This window comes from Ovis aries, chromosome 1, assembly GCF_016772045.2.
Source record: "Ovis aries strain OAR_USU_Benz2616 breed Rambouillet chromosome 1, ARS-UI_Ramb_v3.0, whole genome shotgun sequence".
NCBI lineage: Eukaryota > Metazoa > Chordata > Mammalia > Artiodactyla > Bovidae > Ovis > Ovis aries.
In genome coordinates, this window is record NC_056054.1 from 236,935,800 (window position 1) to 236,961,384 (window position 25,585).

At 39.7% G+C, this 25,585-nt stretch overlaps 1 pseudogene; it reads right to left on the minus strand.

Moving 5' to 3' along the window:
* Positions 1-17,059: 17,059 nt before the first annotated feature.
* Positions 17,060-19,725, minus strand: LOC101117059 (arylacetamide deacetylase-like 2; annotated as a pseudogene).
* Positions 19,726-25,585: the final 5,860 nt, after the last annotated feature.

Here is a 25,585-nt window from a genome sequence, read left to right on the forward strand (position 1 = left end):
CCACCTCATGCGAAGAGTTGACTCACTGGAAAAGACTCTGATTCTGGGAGGGATTGGGGGCAGGAGGAGAAGGGGACGACCGAGGATGAGATGGCTGGATGGCATCACTGACTTGATGGACGTGAGTCTGAGTGAACTCCGGGAGTTGGTGATGGACAGGGAGGCCTGGCGTGCTGCGATTCATGGGGTTGTGACACACACACGACTGAGTGACTGAACTTAACTGAACTGAAGGGGAAGAAAAAGAAAAATTGTGTTTATATATATAAATGATTTTCTATCCAGTAGAAATTAATATGAAATATTAATGGCTAACAAGAAACTACCATCAGTATAAAAGAATTCAAGAAATATCTCTGTGAGTTATTCCTTTGGAGTGTTAATGTGAAGGCATCAGACAACACTGAGAAAGGATCAAACAGCCAAATTACTGGAGTGACACAAAAATGAACACTGGTGGTGAGCATTAAGTATATATTATGTGCAACTATAAACAAATTAAGGCATGAGAAAGCATAGCCTACAATGTCTACATGCTCTGAAAATGTAGCTAGAGTACAACTGCTTGTTTTTAAAAAGTACCAGTTAACATACCCAGATGTTTGTTTCTAAATATATTATCTAATAAAATAAACCAAGACTCCTTAAATAAATGGCTTATTTTTGGACTGGAGTAGGATAAATATAAGCTTGGAACTTCTTAAAGTGCCAGAAATAAGGAAGTGCTCAAAAATCAGAAGTGGGGGATATATTAAAGGCATTCATTCATGAGTCAACCTGAAGGAGGAACTGCCAATGACCAAAGCTGGAACAATTCGAGTGTCCAAAAAATAACATAGTACTATGCTATAACCCCCAATACAAAACAAATACTTATGAGCCCCTACTGTCACAAGTAAATGATTAAATAAACAAATGTGAAAGAAGATATTAACTTTCCCCACAGAAGAATTTCAAATAAATGATACCCTGCAGGAGGCAGAGTTTAATTCTTCCTACTTCTTGAGTGTGGCTGAAATTAATGATTTGCTTATTAAGAATAGAGTATGGAAAAATGGAGGAAAACATAACTTTACCATGGAGACACTTAACAAAAACTACTTTGGCCAAACGAATAAGATTAACATCACCAGTTATGAGTTATGTGGATAGTACTGTATCCCCTGATATGATGACACATGAAGGACATTTCACCTGTAGCATTTCTTCCCCAAGCCCTTCACGCAGACTAATTATGAGAAAACAAAAGGTAAATTCAAATTGAAGGACATTCTATAAAATACTTAACTAGGATTTCTCAAAACTGCCAAGGTCATGAAAAACAAAGACTAAAAAACTGTCTTTTGGAGGAGGTTATCAAGATGTAACAAATGGTTTCACCTGCAAGCTGGGTCCTGACTATTGACCAGGAGGCTTCTCACCCTGTCACTGTCCTTGGAATATTCTTTCCAGTTGCCTTCTGTGTTCCCAGAAGCTTCCACAAGGATATAGTCTTAAAGCCTTTTAAGATTCTGGCTGGCAGATGCAGAAATCTACTTGTCTTGAAGCCAAAAACAAGGCTCAAAAATTAAGTTTCCTTGTTTATTAAACCTGCTACCTACCAATATGGAGTGGTGAGCCTATTTCTTTGATCTCTCCCTGTCCTCCAGTTAAGGGGCAGGTTCCAGATTACAAGACGTTCCTGAGGTTTTGAACACTACGAAAGACCAGAGGAGACCAAGGAACCATGGCAATTAAACACAATATGATATCCTGGATTAGATCTTGGAATGGAAAAAGGACATTATTGGAAAAAACAGTGAAAGCTGAATAAAATCTGGTTTACTTAATAGTAATATAATAATGTTGGTTTCTTAGTTTTTAAAAATGTATCATGGTTCTATAAAATCAACAACAAGAGAAAATGGGGGAGAGATATATAGGATTTCTCTGTACTATCTTCACAAATTTTCTGAAAATCTAAAATTATTTCATAATAAAAAGTTTACTTTAAAAAATGGGGAGCGAAAAAGAAGAATACATGCAAAAAGATTTAAATATTTTCGGTAACCATACTTTGGTGACAGTATATTATTCTGGAAATGATTTCTAAGGAATGTGGGATAAAGCAGATGAACAATTATACTATATTATAACTATGCCATTTCCAGTGTACACAAGAACTAGGAATCTCAGTGTGAAGAAAAGGAGATAGAGATGTAAAGGAAAACATTGATAAATGTCCCAAAGTCCAGGCTTTGAATTGAAAATTTCAGTATGAACTCAGGAGTTATTTTATCAAAGATTTAAACTTATTAGTGATAATAGGCATCACTTCCTATTTACAATTTCAATTGAAAGTGTTTCAGTGATTCATTAATTGTGATAATCATTTCTGCTACAGTTGGTAATTAAGCCTTTATTTTCTTAACAAATTTTCATTTATTATTTTCCTTAAATTTATATAAATTAAGGACAAGTTATTAACTTTTATGATGCCTTCTTAAAATCTGATTTTCTTATTTGGTTCCTCTCTTAATTTTTTTATAGAATAAGCTGTGTTGATATATATGCTAGTACTGAGTCATTACGGAATGTTTGAAAGAAAATCTACTTGGTCAAATGATATCATTCTTTTGATGTATCATTCTCTTGCTTCTTAAAAAGAACTAGGAGATTTTTATTGTCTTTATATCACTTGGAATAATTTCAAAACTACTGAAATTAACTAACTAGATAAAATCCATGCTACTTGGAATGCATCTAGTCATTGTATCTTCTCTAACTCTGTATTATTAACTTCCTATATTTCTTCATCTTTAGAAATTGAGGGAGGGTCCATTTTCTTTTGTACCTATTTTGCCCACACCTTCTATGTTGTAAATATTTTGCCCATTTAGGCATATAGTAGTCACTTATAATTAATATTTCCCATGTTCTTTTTCATTACTAAAATTGTTAGAAAGTTGTTATTTTTTTTATCCTATGTACCAAGGTGGCAGTTATTTGTTGTGTGTGTGTAAGGGGGTGTTATGTGTTAGTCATTCAGTCTTGTCTGACTCTTCGTGGCTTCATGGACTGTGGCCTGCCAGGCTCCTCTGCCCATGGAAATCTCTAGGCAAAAATACTGGTGTCGGTAGCCATTCCCTTCTCCAGGGGCTCTTCCCAACCCAGGGATCAAACCCAGGTCTCCTGAATTGCAGGCAGATTCTGTACCATCTGAGCCACCAGAGAAGTCCCATTATTTGTCATATTGGCCATCAAAAACTACTAGTTTATTTTTTTTTAATAGTAGGGTATCTATTTTAAATGTTTCTGTTTGGTTGGTTATATGTTTTAAATGTTTGGATCCAAAAAGTTCATTTGTATAATTTTTTTAAACATTCCTCATATAAGCAATATCATATGACATTTGTCTTTTTCTAACTTACTTCATTTAGTATGATAATCTCCAAATCCATCCCTGTTGCTTTAAGTGGTATTATTTCATCCTTTTTAAAGGCTAAGTAATATTTCATTATAAACATGTACCACTTCTTTACCCATTCCTTTGTCAATGGCCACCTAGGTTACTTCCATGTCTTGGCTATTGTAAATAGTACTGTAATGATATTGGCACATGTATCCTATTGAACCATGGTTTTCTCCATATATATGCCCAAGAGTGGGATTGTGGGATCATACAGTAGCTCTATTTTTAGCTTTTTAAGGAACCAAAATGTTATACACACACACATCCAAATATATATAAATTCACATAATTACTATGACACCAGCACTTTTGTTAAACATTCCTCTTGGCCTCTATGGAAATATTTTGCAAACATATTTTATGAAAGAAATAATGTCCAAGAATTCCCATTAATGCTTCCCAAGTGGCTCAGTAGTAGCTTGTCAATGCAGGAGACCCCGATTCTATCTCTGGGTCAGGAAGAGCCCCTGGAGATGGAAACGGCAACCCACTCCAGTATTCTTGCCTGGAGAATTCTATGGACAGAGGATTCTGGAGGGATACAGTCCATGGGGCTCACAAAGAGTTGGACATGACTGAGCACTCGTTCACATTAATGGAAAAGGGTGTAATGATAAACAGCCCAAAGGTGGTGGAATATAAAATCATGTAAGTTTGACCCTGTCCCACATGCCGTACCTTGTGATAACAGGAAGGACAACATACATCCACCAATACGTTTTTGAAGTGAGGCAATATCTCAGGACTTGAGTCGGAAGACTGCTTTATGAACTACCAGTTGCAGGAAGATTAGTGAACAGGATGATTCCCCAAGAGGCAAACAAAGCAAAAAGAATTGTCATACAATCAAAAGCAAATTTCCTCATTTTTGTTGTTATTTAGTTTCTAAGTTGTGTCCGACTCTTTTGTGACCCCATGAAGTGCAGCCCGTCAGGCTCCTCTGTCCATGGGATTTCATCATTGAGTTCACATAAAAGCTGAAGATATATCACACTGACAGCAGTTGATTTGAATGCTTCTCATTCATAAATGGGCTTCCCAGGTGGCATTAGCGGCGAGGGTTGGGGTGTGGGGGTAGGGGTGGGGGTCAATACCTGTGTCCGGGAAGAGTCCCTGGAGGAGGAGATGGCAACCCACAACCCATTCCGGTATTATTGCCTGGAGAAACCCCGTGGATAGAGGAGCCTGGCAGGCTGCAGTCGGGAGTCGCACAGATTCGGTCACGTTTAAAGCATCTTAACACACACGCATTCGTAAACAGTCTGGAATGTAGCAAAATGCCCTGGCCTTATAATTACCATAATAGGCTGAAAAAATGACGCCTCACCAGGCTCCCCAGCAGTGGCTCAGGCCAGAGGAACCATGATGACCTCATCACGTGGAAATCGTGGCACGCATGCTGAATGGTGCCACACTGTTCAAAGAGACTCACAAAGGTCCTGTGCAGGCAGTGCGGTGCTATGGAGGTGGGGCTAAGACCGGGCCCATCCACATGGGCCTCCAGAGTCCAGAGCCCACCATGGGGGATTGTCAAGTTAAAATGAGTTTATTAGGGTGGGCCCCCATCGTATATGATTTGTATTCTTGTGAAAAGGAGAAAATTTGAATAGACACATGTATACAGGGAGACTAGCATGTGATGACTGGATTTGGGCTGCCTCAAAGTAAGGAACTACCAGAGGCTAGGACAGAGGCTTGGGAAAATATAGCTAGAGAAAAGAATAAAAAGCTTGGAAATTTTAGATATTGTGGTATGGGATCCAGTCAGGTCTTCCCTTATACTGCCAATAAAGCAATTACAAAAGATTACTTTTGCTTAGATGTTTCCAAACTTAAGAGGAAGCCAGATGCCCACTGTTAAGAGACTGCAGTGGAAGTCTGCTACTGCTGCTAAGTCACCTCAGTCGTGTCCGACTCTGTGCAACCCCAGAGACGGCAGCCCACCAGGCTCCCCCGTCCCTGGGATTCTCCAGGCAAGAACACTGGAGTGGGTTGCCATTTCCTTCTCCAGTGCATGAAAGTGAAAAGTGAAAGTGAAGTCGCTCAGTTGTGTCCGACTCCTAGCAACCCCATGAACTGCAGCCTACCAGGCTCCTCCGTCCATGGGATTTTCCAGGCAAGAGTACTGGAGTGGGGTGCTGTTGCCTTCTCCGTGTGGAAGTCTAGCCAGGCTCTTTTCAAAGGTCACTTCCAGAAATGTTCTGAGACCAAATTCACCAAGTAAATAAATGAGGATTGACTGGGCTACCTTAGCATACATCTATCCACAGTTTTAAGTAGGGAAAAAAAAGGGAGGAAAGGAATAAAACAAGTGATTTCCTGCTCAGTGGAGTATAAGGTTTTTCAGGAATCAAAACGTAAACTCCATGAGCTTTTCTCTAGCTGTGGGCCACCCTTCCTGTCCAAGGATGTAAAGCTATATGCTTGTGAGACTCACACTAACACTCATAAGATTGAAAGAATCTTTTGTCAAGAATTACTGTAAAATATATTCAGACTGTGGAACAACCAACAAAGTATTTTTTCTGGCAAGCTGCAGTTTTTATGGTTTGCTTACTCATCAGTTATTGTTGAGGAATATGCTTTCATAATGAAGAGATTTCCAAAAGGGTTTTTTCTTTTCCTGATAAGAACTAGTAGCCAATATTCTACATGATGACAACTGGAAGGAGATTCATTATTATTAAAAAAGAAATACTTTTACAACAACTTTTAAAATATATATTAAAAGAGTTTAAAGGAAATTAAATCAAAACTGTGAAAACATAAGTTGTTACATTGTCAAATTTCTATGAAGAGTGTATAAACGACAATGCAGAAAAATAACTGATTCCAATGACTTTTGTTTTCATTTGTGACAGTCATGGAGTTATTTTTCATCCTTCAAGTGCTTAAATCGAGCTGAAGAAAAACAGTTCTTTGCTCATAGTTAATTTATTTCTACATTTGAAAAATGTGTGTGGTTTGTGGATTGTCATTTTTAATTTGCCATCTGAAACATGTAGGTTTGCCACAATGTCTGTTCTCAACTGAAGAAGTTAGATATCTCAGTTCCCTCTTGGGTCAGCTGGGTTTAGATTTTCTTGCCACTCCCCAACAACACACACAGAATTTCTTACTACATTTTCAACTTCTTGATTCAACTGATTAAGCATAATACCCAAGATTCATATTTCATACCATTGTACTATAGATTTGTTTTTACGATAAAAAGTATTCTGTTTTATGATTCCACTCAACAAAATGCTTGCAGATATGATTTATTATTTGGGTATTTTGAGATGATATATTTGATGGGTTTTTGGGTTTTTTTGAAAAACCTTTTTCACTTCACTTTCAGATGGGCTATATTGGTGAGTACATATTGAGATTTGATTCAGTTATAATAAATTATAATGTTGATCTGTTGCCATTTAAAAACTACAAATTGGCTGAAAATGTGAGGAAAAAAAGCTTCCTACAAAATATGCAAATCCTAACCCCATGAATGTTACCAGGTATGGGAGAAAAAAAAAAAAAAACCAACAGAGTGTTTGTAAATGTAATTAAGGATCTTCAGCTAGGAAGATTATCCTGAGTTATTGGGGTGGACCCAAGATGCAAAAACATGTATTTTTCTGAGAGGATGGCTGAGGAGAAGGCCATATAAAGATGGAGAAGAGAGAAGTTTGAAGATGCTGACCTTCGAGATTAAAGTGACTTGTCTACAGCAAGGAACACTGGCAGCCATAGATGAAAGAGTCAAGGAGGCCTGACTAGAGCCTCAAAGGTAGCATGGCTCTTGTCAGAACCTGAATTTTGGTCCAATGATACTAATTTTGGACTTTAGCTGTCTAGAACCTTGAGAGAGTAAATTTCGATTGTTTTAAGCCGCCAAACTTACAATAATTTAGTACAATAGCCACAGGAAACTGATACAATTACCTTGCAGTTTTTTTTTCCTCTTCCCACTTGCTACTGCAATTTTTGTGCCTGTCTGGAAACTATCTTCTCTAACTCGCTAGTAACCACTTTATTTCTCAAATTTAATAAGCGCTTGTTCCTTTAGAACCAACATACTTACAATAAGGTTCTTATACCTTGTACTCACAGCCCATTGGACAGAACCAGACACATGACCCCACCCAGCAGCAAAGGGGCTGGCAGAGGTGGGAAGCAGCAGGCAGTGGGGTAAACAGCCTGCTTCTGCCCCGAATTCCTCTCTCCTTCGCTTGCTTGCCTGACTCATTGCCGGGAGCCAGTGTGAGGAATTCCACCCGTGACAAGGTCATGTGTCAGAGCTCTGATGGCAAGGCTAATCAGACCTCAGGTGAAGGGTTAATGCGGCCACAATAGGGAAAGTGGAGATGTGCTGCTTACAAACAAGATGTTCTGCCAAGGAGACGGACACAGCCTTGAGACTAATGGTCCCTTGCAAACGAGGGAGCATTTCCTTCTTGTGATAAGGGCTCTGGACGCACTCTGCAGTAGGCCGGAATTTCACTCCCTCTTGCTGTACGATAACATGTATGCACCTGCACTGTACTGAAAAGGCTTACTCATGCAGTCTGGAATTCTGCCTATAAAAGCGCAAATAGTTTGTGCAGTTCTGTCCCTCCAGCTGGAGTGTGTGTATCGTCTGTCTCTTGTGTGTGTGTGTCTTGTTTTGTGTCATTTCACTTGTAATCTCCAACATCTGGCGCCCAACGTCGGGCTCGAGTGAAATCGAAAGAGTGAGTAACCCTGGGGGGATTTTAAATCCATAGCAGGGGAACTTTCAGGAAAATCATGGGGAATTCCTCACCCTAGCAGGGGAACTTTCAGAAAATCATGGGGAATTCATCATCATCATTACGGGCACAATACATGGAGTTAGTCAAAGGACTTCTCCACTCCATAGGCGTTAAAGCCTCGACTCTTTGATTGAGTGAGCTTTTTCACTTGGTGGAGCAATATTGTCATTGGTTTCAATATCAAACTAAGTTACAGTTAGACTTGAAGGAATGGAAAATAATTCAAAAGGAATTGAGAAAGCAACATCAGAAGGGTAATGTGATCCCTTTGAAGTTATGGACTTTGTGTAGTGCTATAACACAGGCTTTGACCTTGCTCTCTACTGATAATGAAACTAAATCTAATGCTTCAAGGAGGGGAAAAATAATTTATGGGAATGTGTCAGACATTGGTGATGCTTCTGCATCGCCTGAAGGCAAGGATATAAATAAGCCTCCTCCTGTAAATGGTGAAACATCTGATAGTTCAGAATCAGAATCGGAGGCTTCTTTGGTTTCGTCAGAGGAGGGCAAAGAGATTAAAGAAATGACCCATCCATTCCAGGAATGGTGGAAATCCTGTAAGGAGGAAAAAAAATCTACCCCTTCTGCTCCTCCTTGTGCTTCTCTTTTCCCCACTGAGGTTAATCGGCCCAATGTGGGCAGGGAACATTGTCGGTTCTCCTTTCCTTTGTCTGTGCTTCATGATGATGACTTGCTGCTCCCCCTGGTGGGTTTATCGATCCTCCACAATTATTTCCCATCCAGAGACAGCAGGATGGCAATGTGATAAATGTTCAATATGCTTCTTTGGAATATAAATTTTTTAAAGATCTTAAAGCTGCAGTAGCGCAATACTATCCTCAATCTCCCTTTATTTTGGCTATGCTGGATTCATTGGGGAAAGGCAAATTAGGGGAAAGAAAAATTCAGAGATATTATTACAAACTTTAGCATTTGAAAATGCAAATACTGAATGCAAACGTATACTGGGGCCATTAAAAGGACAGGGTACATCTATAGCTGAATATATCAGAGCCTGCTCGGGAGTAAGAGGAACTGAGCATCAAGCTAATGTCTCTGCTATAGCCTTGGCCAAAACTATGAGACCACCAAAGGGAGGTAACTGCTTCCATTGTGGAAAACCTGGTCATATGAAAAGAGAGTGTTGGAAATTAAAAGCTGATCAAGGTTCAATTCCTAAAGACAGATCTTTTGCTGGGAGGGATAAGACTCCTCCTGGACCTTGCTGTCGATGCGGGAAGGGGCTTCATTGGACTAATGAGTGCAAATCTAAAACAGACAAAATGGGCAACCCAATACCGGGAAACTATCCTGCGGGCCTAAGTTCTTGGGGCCCAGGAACAATACCAGGGACTTCTCCTCCTTGCCCTCCTGCCATCCCACCTGCCCCAACCCTGTTCCCTCCCAGCAACCATTACAAGTCAATGCCCCATTAAAAGGACCTCAGATGATGATTTCGGACTTATGGTCTGCTACTTCAGGGAGTGCTACTGCTGATTTGCCACTAGCTGACAATGTTCTTTTGTCACCAGGGAGAGGCATTTATAACTTAAAAACAAATGTATTTGGACCACTGCCTAAAGGCACTTTTGGCTTGATATTAGGCCATAGCAATGCGGCTTTGAGAGGTTTAACCATAATTCCTGGGTTAATAGACTCTGACTATGTTGGGGAAATTTTAATCATGGTCTCTACTTCTACCACACTTTCATTGTTAGCTGGGGAACATATTGCTCAAATACTTCTCCTACCTTATCACCCCTTTTTGGCTCTTCCTAATGAACAAACAGGAGGATTTAGAAGTACTGGGCAATATATATTTTGGGAAATGCTTATCAAAGATTCTCACCCTGTTCTCTCCTTGATTATACAAGGAAACAACTTTGAGGGACTAATAGACACAGGGGCAGATGTTTCAGTCATTTCTTCTCAACAATGGCCCCAAGATTGGGAAAAAGAAAAAAAGCCCTTTAATGCTGATGGGATTGGGCTCCATTGCAGACGTCTGGAAGAGTACCCATCCCTTGCAATGTCAATTCCATAATGGAAGATCAGTGTTTGTTACCTTTTATATTGTAAATATACCTATTAATATATGGGGGAGAGATCTCCTCTCTCCTTTGGGGGCTTCTGTAACCATTCCATCGGAAAACTAGTGGCCACTGCTCAAATTCCTCGAGCACTCCCATTAAAATGGTTAACTAATACTCCAAAATGGGTTGAGCAGTGGCCATTACCACAAATGTAGCTCGAGGCGTTAGAACAGTTGGTACAAGAATAACTCCAACTTGGTCATATAGAGCCCTCTACCTCACCCTGGAATTCTCCTGTTTTTGTTATAAATAAGAAATCTGTAAAATGGAGAATGTTAACTGATTTACGAGAAGTTAATAAACGTATTGAACCTATGGGAGCATTGCAATTGGGACTCCCCTCTCCAGCTCTTATTCCTCAGCATTGGTCCTTAATGGTGCTAGATCTTAAAGACTGGTTTTTTACCATTCCCCTACAATTGCAAGATAGAGATAAATTTGCTTTTACAGTTCCTGTTCTTAATCATGCTCAGCCTGTTAAGCATTATCAATGGACAGTCTTACCACAAAGAATGATAAATAGTCCTACCTTATGCCAAGAATTCGTAGCTCGCTCTTTACAATCCCTCCGTCGAGAATACCCCAATTATATTCTATATCATCATATGGATGATCTCCTATTAGCAGCTCCTAGTATTGCTGAACGTGATGAATTCTTTTTAAAAGTACAGGAGGCTTTGAGACTATACAATTTGCAAATAGCCCAGGAAAAAATTCAAAAGGACTTTCCTATTTCATATTTAGGGACAATATTGGAACAACATAGAATTAGGCCCCAAAAGTTGCAAATTAGAAGAGATCATCTCAAAATCTTAAATGATTTTCAAAAGTTATTGGAAGATATTAATTGGCTACGCCCAGTACTTGGGATTCCTACTTATCAATTACGACATTTGTTTTCTACTTTAGAAGGAGATACAGCTCTGGATAGCCCCCAGACCTTAACCCCATTGGCTTTACAGGAACTTCAATTTGTTGAGCAACGACTAAATGACGGCTTTTTGACTTACTGACATGCGTCTCAACCTATTTCTTTTATAATATTTCATACCCCTTATTCTCCATCTGGTGTAGTTGCTCAAGAAAAAGGACTAATAGAATGGGTTTTCTTACCTAACAGTTTTTCCAAAAAATTGACTATATATATGGATAAATTAGCCTTCCTTATACAGAAGGGTCGCCATTGTATTTTACAATTGTCAGAATGTGAACCACACCAGATTGTTACTCAGTTAACAACTGCTCAAATATCTCGATGTTTACAATTTAATGAAAACTGGCAAATTTCTCTTGCCTCATATCCTGGTTCATTTTCTAATCATAATCCATCATCTAAATTGATTGATTTTCTCTGGACTAACAATATGATATCTCATTCCCCAATTTCAGATGTTCCAGTTAAGGGACCCACTATTTTTACAGATGCAAATAGAAATACTGCTGGATATTGGACCCTGGAAAGTCCCAAGGTTCTCCCCCACTCATTTTCTTCTATACAGCCTGCTGAATTATGGGCTATCTATTTAGTTTTGCAAGATTTCCCCCAATTTCCTATTAACATCGTTTCAAATTCTCAATATGCTGTTCTTTCTTGCCTACAGCTTCCCCATGTCTCCCTTCCACTGACCCTTAAAAGAGCTATTGATAAATTGTTTTACCAAGTACAACAATTGCTCTTGCAGCGTTCAGAGTTAATTTTCTTTACTCACATCTGTGCACATTCTGCCCTTGCTGGACCCTTATCATTTGGAAATGCTACAATTGATGCCTTACTTTATCCTATAGAAGCAACAAAACAAGAACATCTCTTACAACATACCAACTCCAAAGGGTTACAAAAATCTCATGCTATTACTCAAAAACAAGCTCAAAATATTGTTCGTTCTTGTTCCATAGGTGCACCCTTTGCTTTGCCATTTACCCCACCAGGTGTCAACATGAGAGGACAACAAGCAAATCAGATATGGCAAAAGGATGTAATTTTCATTTCTTCCTTCGGACAACAAAAATGTGTGCATCATACTATAGATACTTGCACACATTTTCAATGGGCCACTGCATTACATTCTGAAAAGGCTGATGCTATTATTACTCATTTGTTATCTTGTTTTGCAGTTATGGGATTACCAATTGAATTGAAAACTGATAATGCACCTGCCTACCAATCCGCAAAATTAGCTCACTTTTTATCTCAATACCATATAACTCATACTTTTGGTATTCCTTATAATAGTCAAGGGCAAGCTATCATTGAAAGAGCTAATCGTACCTTGTCTGATTATCTTGAAAAAATAAAAAAGGGGGAACAAGAGAGATTTATGAAACCTAAAGATTTATGAAACCTAAAGACATTCTGAATAAGACCTTACTTACCCTAAATTTTTTGAATGTTTGGAGCAAGGGAAATCTATCAGCAGCAGAGTTGCATTTTCAAGGGAAAGAAGAGGATAAGAAGATCTTGAATATGCCTATTTGGTATAAAGATAAAGAGAAAGGTTGGATCCCAGCATCATTAATATATTTGGGATGAGGGTATGCTTTCATTTCTGTTGATAATTACAGGTTTTGGACCCCAGCAAAATTGATCAAAATCAGCAATGGCTGATCCCCTTGTTCAAAAAATTCGAAGAGCTTACTATGCAGAGAAGCCTTACTTCCCATACAAGGGATGCAACACCTCCTACATGGGGTCAATTGAAGAGGTTGACCCAGGAAGCAAAGAAAATGTTAATGAAGGTGGGGCAACCTCTGAATCCTGCCAATCTTTTGCTTGCCATGATGGCGGTGGTGACATGTCAGATAATCGGTGTATCGGCAAGTAATCATACATACTGGGCATATATACCTAATCCCCCATTAGTAAGAGCAGTTTCCTGGGGGGAGGCAGAAGTGCAGGTATGCACTAATGAGACTGCCTTCTTTCCCCCGCCAGCTTGCAGGGGAATAGAACAACTATCTCATCATAAACAGCAATATAATATTAGTAATTTGACCATTGCAGTGGAAGATATTCCTTTGTGTATAGGAGGACACCCCTTTTGTCTGTCCACCAAGGAACATTCTCATCATTCTTATAATACATGGGGGGTAAAGTATAATAATTACCATTTTGCTACTTTTACTGTGCTTGTTTCCACCAGGGGATTTAACACCTTGACAGAACCGATAGACATTCATAATGGAAAACACATGTCACTATGTCCTGTTAACTTTTTTGTTCCTTCTCTAGAATTTTTGGAGTGGGAACATTGCCGAGGTCATCGACCCTTTAAAGTCATGAATTATTCTGGGGCCATCATTGTAGTCCAGATCATGGGCAATTCTTAGAAAAATGGTCAAATAAATCTTTTAGGTGGCATCATGCAAATATCACTTTGATGGGCAATGGTAATGAAACAGTTAAATGGCAGCAATTTGCACTTGTCCCTCCTCAATTACAATCACACGGATATCCGCACATTCAAGGAGATATTTGGAAACTATGGGCGGTTTCTGGTAATCTCACTATCTGGTCAGGAAACTATACTTTGGACAGCAGTGACTCTTCAAGTCCATTCCATGTTAACTTACATGTTAATAAATCTTATTCCACAATGGCATGTGTAAAATATCCTTTTGCATTGTTATATGGGAATTGGACCTGGAATGATACTGTGGGGTCTGTGTCATGTGACTATTGTAATCTAACTCAATGTGTAAATCAGTCTTGGTGGGAAGAATTTGAAAGATGAACCTATAACTCCAATTTCTCGTTAGTAATTATTAAGGCTCGGACAGAAGTATGGTTACCTATAAATCTAACTCGGCTGTGGTCAGATTCTTTTGCTGTTTCTCATCTAGTAACTGCTGTACAGACTTTGCTACACTGATCTTGACGTATGCTTGGTGTGGTCATTGCTTCGATTCTAGCAGTCACGTCAGTAACTGCAACAGCAGCTGTAGCAGGTCTTGTGTTACACCAAGAAATTCAAACAGCTGATTTTATTCGGGACTGGCATAAAGACTCTCATTTGTTATGGCAACAACAGTGAGATTTGGATGCCCAACTTGCTACCGACGTGCTCAATCTTCAATACACTGTTTCCTGGCTTGGAGATCAACTGGCTGTTTTATCTACACGAAGTGTGTTGAAATGTGATTGGAATGCTTCTCAGTTTTGTATAACATCTGTACCATTTAACATGAGCCCTTCAAGAGATTAACCAAGATATATAAATAAAGAGTTCTAGATGCCCAACATCTAGAAAGATTCCACCTAGCCCCCAAGAGTTGGCTGGATAGCCAATGACGGGTAAGACCCTCAGAGGAGGTCAACCTAAGACAGGCACAGCCACGAGAGGGGCTGGCGAGGCTGGACGTTGGCCCCCTACAGCTTTACGCCTTGCTCTACAGAACATCAATACAAATGTCTCGAGGGCTTAAATAAAATAAAAAAGGGGGAGATGAAGGGTTAATGTGGCCACAATAGGGAAAGTGGAGATATGCTGCTTACAAACAAGATATTCTGCCAAGGAGATGGACACAGCCTTGAGACTAATGGTCCCTTGCAAACGAGGGAACATTTCCTTCTTGTGAGGGCTCTGGACAGACTCTGCAGGAGGCCGGAATTTCATTCCCTCTTGCTGTACGATAACATGTATGCACCTGCGCTGTACTGAAAAGGCTTATTCATGCAGTCTGGAATTCTGCCTAGGGGGGCTTTATAATAATAAAGCGCAAATAGTTTGTGCAGTTCTGTTCCTCTGGCCGGAGTGTGTGTATCGTCTGTCTGGTGTGTGTGTGTGTCTTGTTTTGTGTCATTTCACTCGTAATCTCCAACACTCAGGTTTTCCCCCTGGAATTTCCTGAGCATCCACCCCCCAAAAAATGAGAATCTGCCTGCTTTCCCACTCTTCTAATATTCTCTGGAAAAAGTCAAATCAGGGCTTTAGTCTTCTGCATTTGAAAGGGATGTTTCAGTTAAACCCCCTCAATAACTCTCTAGCTTGCCTAACATGTTGCCCTGGACCTCTTACAGCTTGTGAATTGCTTACAGCCCCCCAACTGCGAGAGGCACAAAGCTTAAAAGCATCTTAAAGATACAAAGCCTTTTCTAAAAAGTTAAAAATTATATTGGTAGAGGGTTTTCACTGTTGACTCAATGACTGCTGCCAGGCCTCTATATTCTTTATCTTTTAGGCACCTGGGAGGATGTTAATCAATGTAAATGGGATATGGAAAAAGATATATAGTAGTTTTGATATTAGCAACACTAGAGTTTTGAGTTAATTACTTTTCTCTTTGTTATATATCACTGCATTCCTCTTGTGTCCCTGCTATGTAAGAATGTAACTTTATTTAGTGCTTGCTGAGAGTGGCACTAGACTTTGGGAAGATCAACACAAATAAGTCTTCTGGTTAACAAACCCTTATCAGAAAAAAGGCTATAAAATGTTAATTGGCCTTTTTGGCCAGAAGATGATGTAAATTACCTAAGACTTGTGTATACAATTAGGTATGCAGAGAGAAAAGCCTGGTTTTTGATAAGAGTCTGGGCTGCTAACGCTGCATAACTTTGTGTTACCCATTGATCTCCATGTTTTATCAAAAGTATAAAAGGCCTTCTGAACAATAGAGGACGGAGCCAGTCCCTGGACTGGTTTCCCCCGTGTCTCCTCTTTAATCTAATTTCAGGCTGAATTCCCATCTGGAGAGGGGTGGCTCACCATGTCTACTTACTTGTCCCGGCTTTTAAGATCCATGCGAGGGGGAGCCCAAGGCGGGGCACCCCCGATATTCAAGTGGGTGCTGGTGGCCCAACGTAAATGGTGCAAGCTCCTTGTCTGGAACTTTATTGGCCTTCCCTGTAAGCCAAGTTATTCAGCCTTCTTTATCCACTTAACTTTCCTACTACACTATTTCTTCCTAATCTAATCTTATATTAATAAATAAATAAGTTTTTTCCTCGCCGACATCGTCCCTGCTTTGAATTCCCTGGATCCACTGGGGCTGGACCCTGGCAACTCATCTTCATGGACAAGCACTTTACACCAGCCTTTTAGAGAAAGAGAGAATTGCATCAGAGAAGGCAATGGCACCCCACGCCAGTACTCTTTCCTGGAAAATCCCATGGATGGAGGAGCCTGGTAGGCTGCAGTTCATGGGGTCACTGAGGGTCTGACACGACTGAGTGACTTCACTTTCACTTTTCACTTTCATGTATTGGAGAAGGAAATGGCAACCCACTCAAGTGTTCTTGCCTAGAGAATCCCAGGGATGGGGGAGCCTGGTGGGCTGCTATCTATGGGGTCGCACAGAGTCGGACACGACTGAAGTGACTTAGCAGCAACAGCAAAGAGAAAATTGGAGAAGTGAATGGCAACCCACTCCAATTCTTGCCTGCAGAAGTACATGGACAGAGGAGCTTGGTAGGCTGTCCAGGGATGTAAAACAGTCCACTGGCTTGCAAAGAGTTGAACAATACTGAGTGACTAACACTCACACACTACTGAGTGGCATACACACACACACACACACACACACACACAAAGTGAAAATAGTTGTGATTATATACTTTTTTTGTATGCAAGTTCTGTGAGTCAGAAAAATTGATAACCTATTCAAGGACATACAAGTAATGTTGTAACATTCAAATCTAGATATAGACAACACAAATGATATTATTCTTGGCACTACAATTACAAAATATCAAAAATTATAACCCATTAAGTGATGATCATACATATTTTATATAAATGTATTTATAAATTCTTATCCAGCCAACTAACATACATTATCCCTTATTCTGAGACCTAGATTTAAATACAGTGATGTCATAAATGATAAAGCTCCATGGATTGCATCCTCAATATGGTCATGAGCAACTTGAACTCCAACATTTTGAAGTCTTGAAACATACATAAGTCCATCATCTCTCAGGACATCATATTCATAGGTAAGAATATAGGTTGATGGCAAATTCTGTAACTGGGAATCATCGGCCAACAAGGGTGATAATCTGATATACATAAGTACTGGTGATGAAAATTAGATCTTCCAAAAATTGTTTTAGTATAAATATGGCCCTCCCTATACTTCTTGGGTAAGAGAGTACTCCAGTTAACAAACTTGAACAAATGTCTTGATTCCAGAGGCATATGTTGGATTCTTCTCATTGCCTGGGGAAATGCTTCATCCTTGGTTAAATACACACTCAGAAGTTTTATGGATATGTCTCTTGTCAAACTATACCATGTTCATTTTCTCAGTGAGATGGTGAATAAGAATCAATTAACTGTAAGAAAGGGTAAAGCAAACTTGTATCTTGATTTTATGTTTTATTTCAAGATCATTTTGACCTGAAAAAAAATGATAGTATCCTGTAATGCAAAGACTTCTGAAACTCCAAGAGGAGGAAATATAATTTTAATAATTTATGCAACCTTGAGATAAAAAGTCTATATAAATTGATGGATGTTAAAATTATTTTCACAATACTTATGTCTTTCAGTGATAAAAAAAGTGTCAAACTTATTTCAACAGTAAAGTTTTAAAAATTTTCATGGTGTGGGTGAGACTGATAGAGATACAAACTTCCAGTTATAAAATAAATGTCTCATATGTAATGTATAACATGGTGACTATAGCTAATAATACTATGTTGTATATTTAAACATTGATAAGATAGTAAGTCTTGAAAGGTCTCATCACAAGAAGAAAGTTCTAAATACATGTGGTGATGGATATTAACTAGATTTATTGTGGTGGTCTTTTTGTTTTATATATATATGTATATAATTTTTATACTGTACACCTGTAACTGATATACTGTTATATGTCAATTACATCTCAATACAAATGTTTCTAAAGTTATATGGCAGAAGGTGAGGCACTATTGGTGTATACCCAAGAGAAATTGGGGAAACTGGAGCTGCAGCCTCTGTGAGCTTCTCAGTCTGAGATGGTGACAAAAGTATCAGCAACTTGGCTCCATTACCACAATAACAGCACAAACTATTGCTTAGATTTGTGTTAGCAAATTGGTGTCTTATAATCAGTTGAGGTAGTACATAGAATGAGTTCAGCACAGTGGGCAAGGGGGACAATAAAGAATAAGAGGGAGAGATAGAGAGGAGAAAGGAAGGTACATACATTTATGGTGTTTTTGTCAAAAATCACCGATAGAAATTACCTAAATAAGACATTCCTATGGAAAATTGACAGTATATATAAATTTGTAAAAATTCTTGGCTGAAAGTAACCAAAGTGAATAGAAGAAATCAAAGTAACTATTAAAATAATTTTATTTCATTTTAAAATTAAAGATAAATGTTTCTATATTTAAAATAAATGTTAAAAATTAAAATATTCTAAAATATTCTTAACACTTAACATACTGTTATTTGGCTAATAAGAAAAGTTCCCAACATCATGCCATACATTTTTAAGAAATATCCAAATGTAGAAATACCAAGACAATGAATAAACAGATAAGCCAATCAATAGGTAACTTAGCTTGTGAAAAAATAGTAATGTGTTTGCAAAACAGAGGAATAAAATTATGAAAAACATCTTGATGATAGTCACACAGTTTTACATGCAAGGAAAAGATGTGGAATAATTGACAAGGATTTTCCTTTCCAGAGGTAGTGGGGATCCTGAGGTCTCATCTGTGACCCTGCAGACTACCATAGAGAACCTCAGGATAACGTCCAAGTAACAACTGTCTCAGCCAAAGTGTGGTATCTGAGACAGTGGCATCTGGACAAATGAAAAATCCTGCTACTGCTACAGGTAAAAGCTCAGGGCTGAAGGATGTATCTCTTGGTCAACCTCTCACCACAGTGGCTAGCTGAACCTAATGGAGGGAATACAGTGAAATTCAAGAGGACCATCAGAAAGGGAAATGCACCTCCATAATGCATGCTCAGGGTGCTAGACATCTCACAAGTATATAATAAAAATGAGCCAAGATAAAGCCCCCTTATGGAAACTTCCCTAGATCCAAAGCTCTCCCAAGTACCCTCAGGTAGATGATCTAATGAGCAAAGGTCCACTATCTACAACTCACTCTCAGTGTCCCACACTTAAGAGACAGGGACCATATGCCCGGGGATGAGGCAAAAAGGAATCTACCAACTCTCTTATCTAGCTCTAACTTTCTTTTCTGTACTATTGCATGAAATAAATCATTTTCCTATGCATGTGTCACTGTTTGCCACCCCTACATCCCTATTGTGCCTCCTCTTGCCATTTAACCCTTTTTCCTGTCTCTCTCCTGTCCTCCAAAGCTGCTTTCAAAGTCAACCATTTTCAAGATATTGGGAGAGCAGCTTCTAATTAGATCCTTCACATTTGGCAATTCTGCCATAGTCTCAATATCTGTGTTATCGGTCTGCTGTAAACTTTTCAGATATTTTCTACACATTTTCTAAATACTTATAACCATAAATATGTGATAGACGGGGAAACAGTGGAAACAGTTGCTGACTTTAGTTTTTGGGGGCTCCAAAATCACTGCAGATGGTGACTGCAGCCATGAAATTAAAAGATGCTTACTCCTTGGAGGGAAAGTTATGACCAACCTAGATAGCATATTCAAAAGCAGAGACGTTACTTTGTCCACAAAGATTCATCTAGTCAAGGCTATGGTTTTTCCAGTAGTCATGTATGGATTTGAGAGTTGGACTATAAAGAAAGCTGAGTGCCGAAGAATTGATGCTTTTGAAGTGTGATGTTGGAGAAGACTCTTGAGTCCTTTGGACTGCAAGGAGATCCAACCAGTCCATCCTAAAGGAGATCAGTCTGGGATGTTCACTGGAAGGACTGATGTTGAAGCTGAAACTCCAAAACTTCGGCCAGCCGATGCAAAGTGTTGACTCATTGGAAAAGACCCTGATGCTGGGAAAGATTGAGGGCAGGAGGAGAAGGGGACGACAGAGGATGAGATGGTTGGATGGCATCACCGACTCAGTGGACATGGTTTGGGTAGACCACAGCAGTTGGTGATGGACAGGGAGGCCTGGCATGCTGCGGTTCATGGGATCGCAAAGAGTTGGACACTACTGAGCAACTGAACTGAACTGAACTAGGTTGGTCATAACTTTCCTTCCAAGGAGTAAGCGTCTTTTAATTCCATGGCTGCAATCACCATCTACATTGATTTTGGAGCCCCAAAATAAAGTCAGCCACTGTTTCTACTGTTTCCCCATCTATTTGTCATGAAGATATGGGACTGGATGCCATGATCTTAGTTTTCTGAATGTTGAGCTTTAAGCTAACTTTTCACTCTCCTCTTTCACTTTCATCAAGAGGTTCTTTAGTTCTTCTTCACTTTCTGCCATAAAGGCGGTGTCATCTGCATATCTGAGGTTATTGCTATTTCTCCTGGCAAACTTGATTCCAGCTTGTGCTTCCTCCGCCCAGCATTTCTCATGATGTACTCTGCGTAGAAGTTAAATAAGCAGGGTGACAATATACAGCCTTGATGTACTGATTCAATACTTGTTATTATTTTATTTCCCATTGGGTCTGAGATAGTAAAATGCTCAATACAGTTTGAAAAAATAATAGAAAATGAATGAATAAATGTTGCTCTTCATTTTATAATTTTGTTAAGAGGACACTATTCTTGGGACCAGAAGTCACAGGATATAAAAAGAAGTAACAGGCATATAACAAGTAGGTCCCCAAAATAACACTGAAATGTAGCTTAGTTATTTCCTTCTAAAGCCACCTGGACTCAAAGACAACCAGTTAATCAGAATGCAAAGGTCCAAATAAACACTAATCTTGAACCATAAATATTAATGCTGAAAAAACTCTGAATGGAACACTAAAAAATGGACATGAATATCATATAAATGGATATGTATTCCTCATGTTGTGGTCAACTCATATGTACATGAATGCAAAAAAAATATAAGTAAGACATTCATCTCAGGATGTCATTATTTTGGAGAAACAAGAATGAAAGTACAAAGCCAAGAAAGTTGAAAAACATACCCAGCTCATAGAAACATTCTTGAGGATTAAACATCAGTAACGGTATTTAAATTGTCCATTTCACTTTGTATTAATTTTTCAAAAAATGAAGACCTTTGGGTAGCTCAGTAGTTAAATGATTAAGGAAGATGTTCAACAAAGCACATTCTTTATCTTTTTCAATAAGAATACAAGGGATATGATGCTATTTAAACACCATCAATCCTAAATTATTTTTTGGGGGGTGGGGTGTTAGTTCTAAAAGGTCTTGTAGGGCTTCATAGAACCATTCAAGTTCAGCTTCTTCAGAGTTACTGGTTGGGACATAGACTTGGATTACTGTGATATTGAATGGTTTGCCTTGGAAACGAACAGAGATCATCCTGTCATTTTTGAGATTGCATCCAAGTACTGCATTTTGGACTCTTTTGTTGACCATGATGGCTACTCCATTTCTTCTAAGGGATTCCTGCCCACCGTAGTAGATATAATGGTCATCTGGGTTAAAATTCACCCATTCCAGTCCATTTTAGTTCATTGATTCCTAGAATGTCGATGTTCACTCTTGCCATCTCCTGTTTGACCACTTCCAATTTGCCTTGATTCATGGATCTGACATTCCAGGTTCCTATGCAATATTGCTCTTTACAGCATCAGACCTTGCTTCTATCACCAGTCACATCCACAGCCGAGTATTGTTTTTGCTTTGGCTCCATCCCTTCATTCTTTTGGGAGTTATTTCTCCACTGATCTCCAGTAGCATATTGGGCACCTACCGACCTGGGGAGTTCCTCTTTCAGTATCCTATCTTTTTGCCTTTTCATACTGTTCACTGGGTTCTCAAGGCAAGAATGCTGAAGTGGTTTGCCATTCCCTCCTCCAGTGGACCACATTCTGTCAGACATCTCCACCATGACCTGCCAGTCTTGGGTGGTTCAACAGGGCATGGCTTAGTTTCATTGAGTTAGACAAGGCTGTGGTCCTAGTGTGATTAGACTGACTAATTTTCTGTAATTATGGTTTCAGTGTGTCTGCCCTTTGATGCCCTCTTGCAATACCTACCACCTTACTTGGGTTTCTCTTACCTTGGACGTGGGGTATCTTTTCACGGCTGCTCCAGGAAAGTGCAGCTGCTGTTCCTGACCTTGGACGAGGGGTATCTCAACACCACCGTCCCTCCTGACCTTGAACGTGGAGTAGCACTTCTAGGCCCTCCTGCACCTGCCCAAAAAAGATGTACTTTTCACTATAGGGGACTGGAATGCAAATGTAGGAAGTCAAGAAACACCTGGAGTAACAGGCAAATTTGGCCTTGGAATACAGAATGAAGCAGGGCAAAGGCTAATAGAGTTTTGCCAAGAGAACGCATTGGTCATAGCAAACACCCTCTTCCAACAACACAAGAGAAGACTCTATACATGGACATCACCAGATGGTCAACACCAAAATGAGATTAATTATACTCTTTGCAGCCAAAGATGGAGAAGCTCTACACAGTCAGCAAAAACAAGACTGGGAGCCGACTGTGGCTCAGATCATGAGCTCCTTATTGCCAAATTCAGACTTAAATTGAAGAAAGTAGGGAAAACCACTACACCATTCAGGTATGACCTAAATCAAATCCCTTATGATTATACAGTGAAAGTGAGAAATAGATTTAAGGGCCTAGATCTGATAGATAGAGTGCCTGATGAACTATGGACTGAGGTTCATGACATTGTACAGGAGACAGGGATCAAGACCATCCCCATGGGAAAAAAAATGCAAAAAAGAAAAATGGCTGTCTGAGGAGGGCTTACAAATAGCTGTTAAAAGATGAGAAGAGAAAAGCAAAGGAGAAAAGGAAAGATATAAGCATCAGAATGAAGAGTTCCAAAGAATAGCAAGAAGAAATAAGAAAGCCTTCCTCAGCGATCAATGCAAAGAAATAGAGGAAAACAACAGAATGGGAAAGACTAGAGATCTCTTCAAGAAAATTAGAGATGCCAAGGGAATATTTTATGCAAAGATGGGCTTGAAAAAGGACAGAAATGGTATGGACCTAACAGAAGCAGAAGATATTAAGAAGAGGTGGCAAGAATACACAGATCTTCTGTACCAAAAAGATCTTCACGACCATGATAATCACGATGGTATGATCACTTACCTAGAGCCAGGCATCCTGGAATGTGAAGTAAGTGGGCCTTAGAAAGCATCACTATGAACAAAGCTAGTGGAGGTGATGGGATTCCAGTTGAGCTATTTCAAATCCTGAAAGATGATGCTGTGAAAGTGCTACACTCAATATGCCAGCAAATGTGGAAAACTCAGCAGTGGCCACAGGACTAGAAAAGGTCAGTTTTCATTCCTATCCCAAAGAAAGGCAATACCAAAGAATGATCACGCTACCGCACAATTGCAGTCATCTCACACACTAATAAAGTAATGCTCAAAATTCTCCAAGCCAGGCTTCAGCAATATGTGAACCGTGAACTTCCAGATGTTCAAGCTGGTTTTAGAAAAGGCAGAGGAACCAGAGATCAAATTGCCAACATCCACTGGATCTTGGAAAAAGCAAGAGTTCCAAAAAAAAGTCTATTTCTGCTTTACTGACTATGCCAAAGCCTTTGACTGTGTGGATCACAATAAACCGTGGAAAATTCTGAAAGAGATGGGAATACCAGACTGCCTGACCTGCCTCTTGAGAAACTCATATGCAGGTCATGAGGCAACAGTTAGAACAACAGATTGGTTCCTCATGGAACAACAGACTAGTTCCAAATAGGAAAAGGAGTACATCAAGGCTGTATCCTGTCCCCCTGCTTATTTAACTTATATGCAGAGTACATCATGAGAAAAGCTGGGCTGGAAGAAACACAAGCTGGAATCAAGATTGCCAGGAGAAATATCAACCTCAGATATGCAGATGACACCACCCTTATTTTAGAAAGTGAAGAGGAACTAAAAAGCCTCTTGATGAAAGTGAAAAAGGAGAGCAAAAAAGTTGGCTTAAAGCTCAACATTCAGAAAACGAAGTTCATGGCATCTGGTCACATCACTTCATGGGAAATAGATGGGGGAACAGTGGAAACAGTGTCTGACTTTATTTTGGGGGGCTCCAAAATCACTTTAGATGGTGACTGCAGCATGAAATGAAAAGACGCTTACTCCTTGGAAGGAAAGTTATGACCAACCTAGATAGCATATTCAAAAGCAGAGACATTACTGTGCCAACAAAGGTCCGTCTAGTCAAGGCTATGGTTTTTCCAGTGGTCATGTATGGATGTGAGAGTTGAACTGTGAAGAAGGCTGAGCACTGAAGAATTGATGCTTTTGAACTGTGGTGTTGGAGAAGACTCCTGAGAGTCCCTTGGACTGCAAGGAGATCCAACCAGTCCATTCTAAAGGAGATCAGTCCTGGGTGTTCTTTGGAAGGACTGATGCTAAAGCTGAAACTCCAGTGCTTTTGCCACCTCATGCGAAGAGTTGACTCATTGGAAAAGACTCTGATGCTGGGAGGGATTGGGTGCAGGAAGAGAAGGGGACGACAGAGGATGAGATGGCTGGATGGCATCACTGACTCAATGGATGTGAGTTTGAGTGAACTCTGGGAGTTGGTGATGGACGGGGAGGCCTGGTGTGCTGCGATTCATGGGTCGGAAAGAGTCGGACACCACTGAGTGACTGAACTGAACTGAACTGAACTAATCCTAAATTCAGGCTTGAGGTGAGGTGAGGTGAGGTGAGGTGTAGGTGAGGTGAGGTGAAGTCGCTCAGTCGTGTCCGACTCTTTACGACCCCGTGAACTGTAACCTACTAGGCTTCTCCATCCATGGGATTCTCCAGGCAAGAATACTGGAGTGGATTGCCATTTCCTTCTCCAAGGGATCTTCCCGACCCAGGGATCGAACCCGGGTCTCCCGCATTGGAGGCAGACGCTTTAACCTCTGAGCCACCAGGGAAGCCCTACGTAAAGAAAATTTCTCCTATATAAATTATTCACTCTTTACCTTATTTATTAAATTACCTAATTTGAATCTCTAATTTTTCACATTATAGGCCTTGCCACTAATATTATTGTCATTGTGAGAGTAATTTATTAACATCATGGTAAAAATTGATCTCCTTGATCTCCATATTTGAGAGCAAAATTTGGGACCAGTTCATGAAAGACATCTATATTATGGTTAAAAGCTTGGAGTTACATGTACACTCCTACATCAATTTCTTTGTTCACAACCAATCCCCAGGAGCTGTGAGTCATGGCTGAGGACTGTTTGGTCACAGAGTCAGTGAAGAGATGATGCTCCATGACTTACTACCGT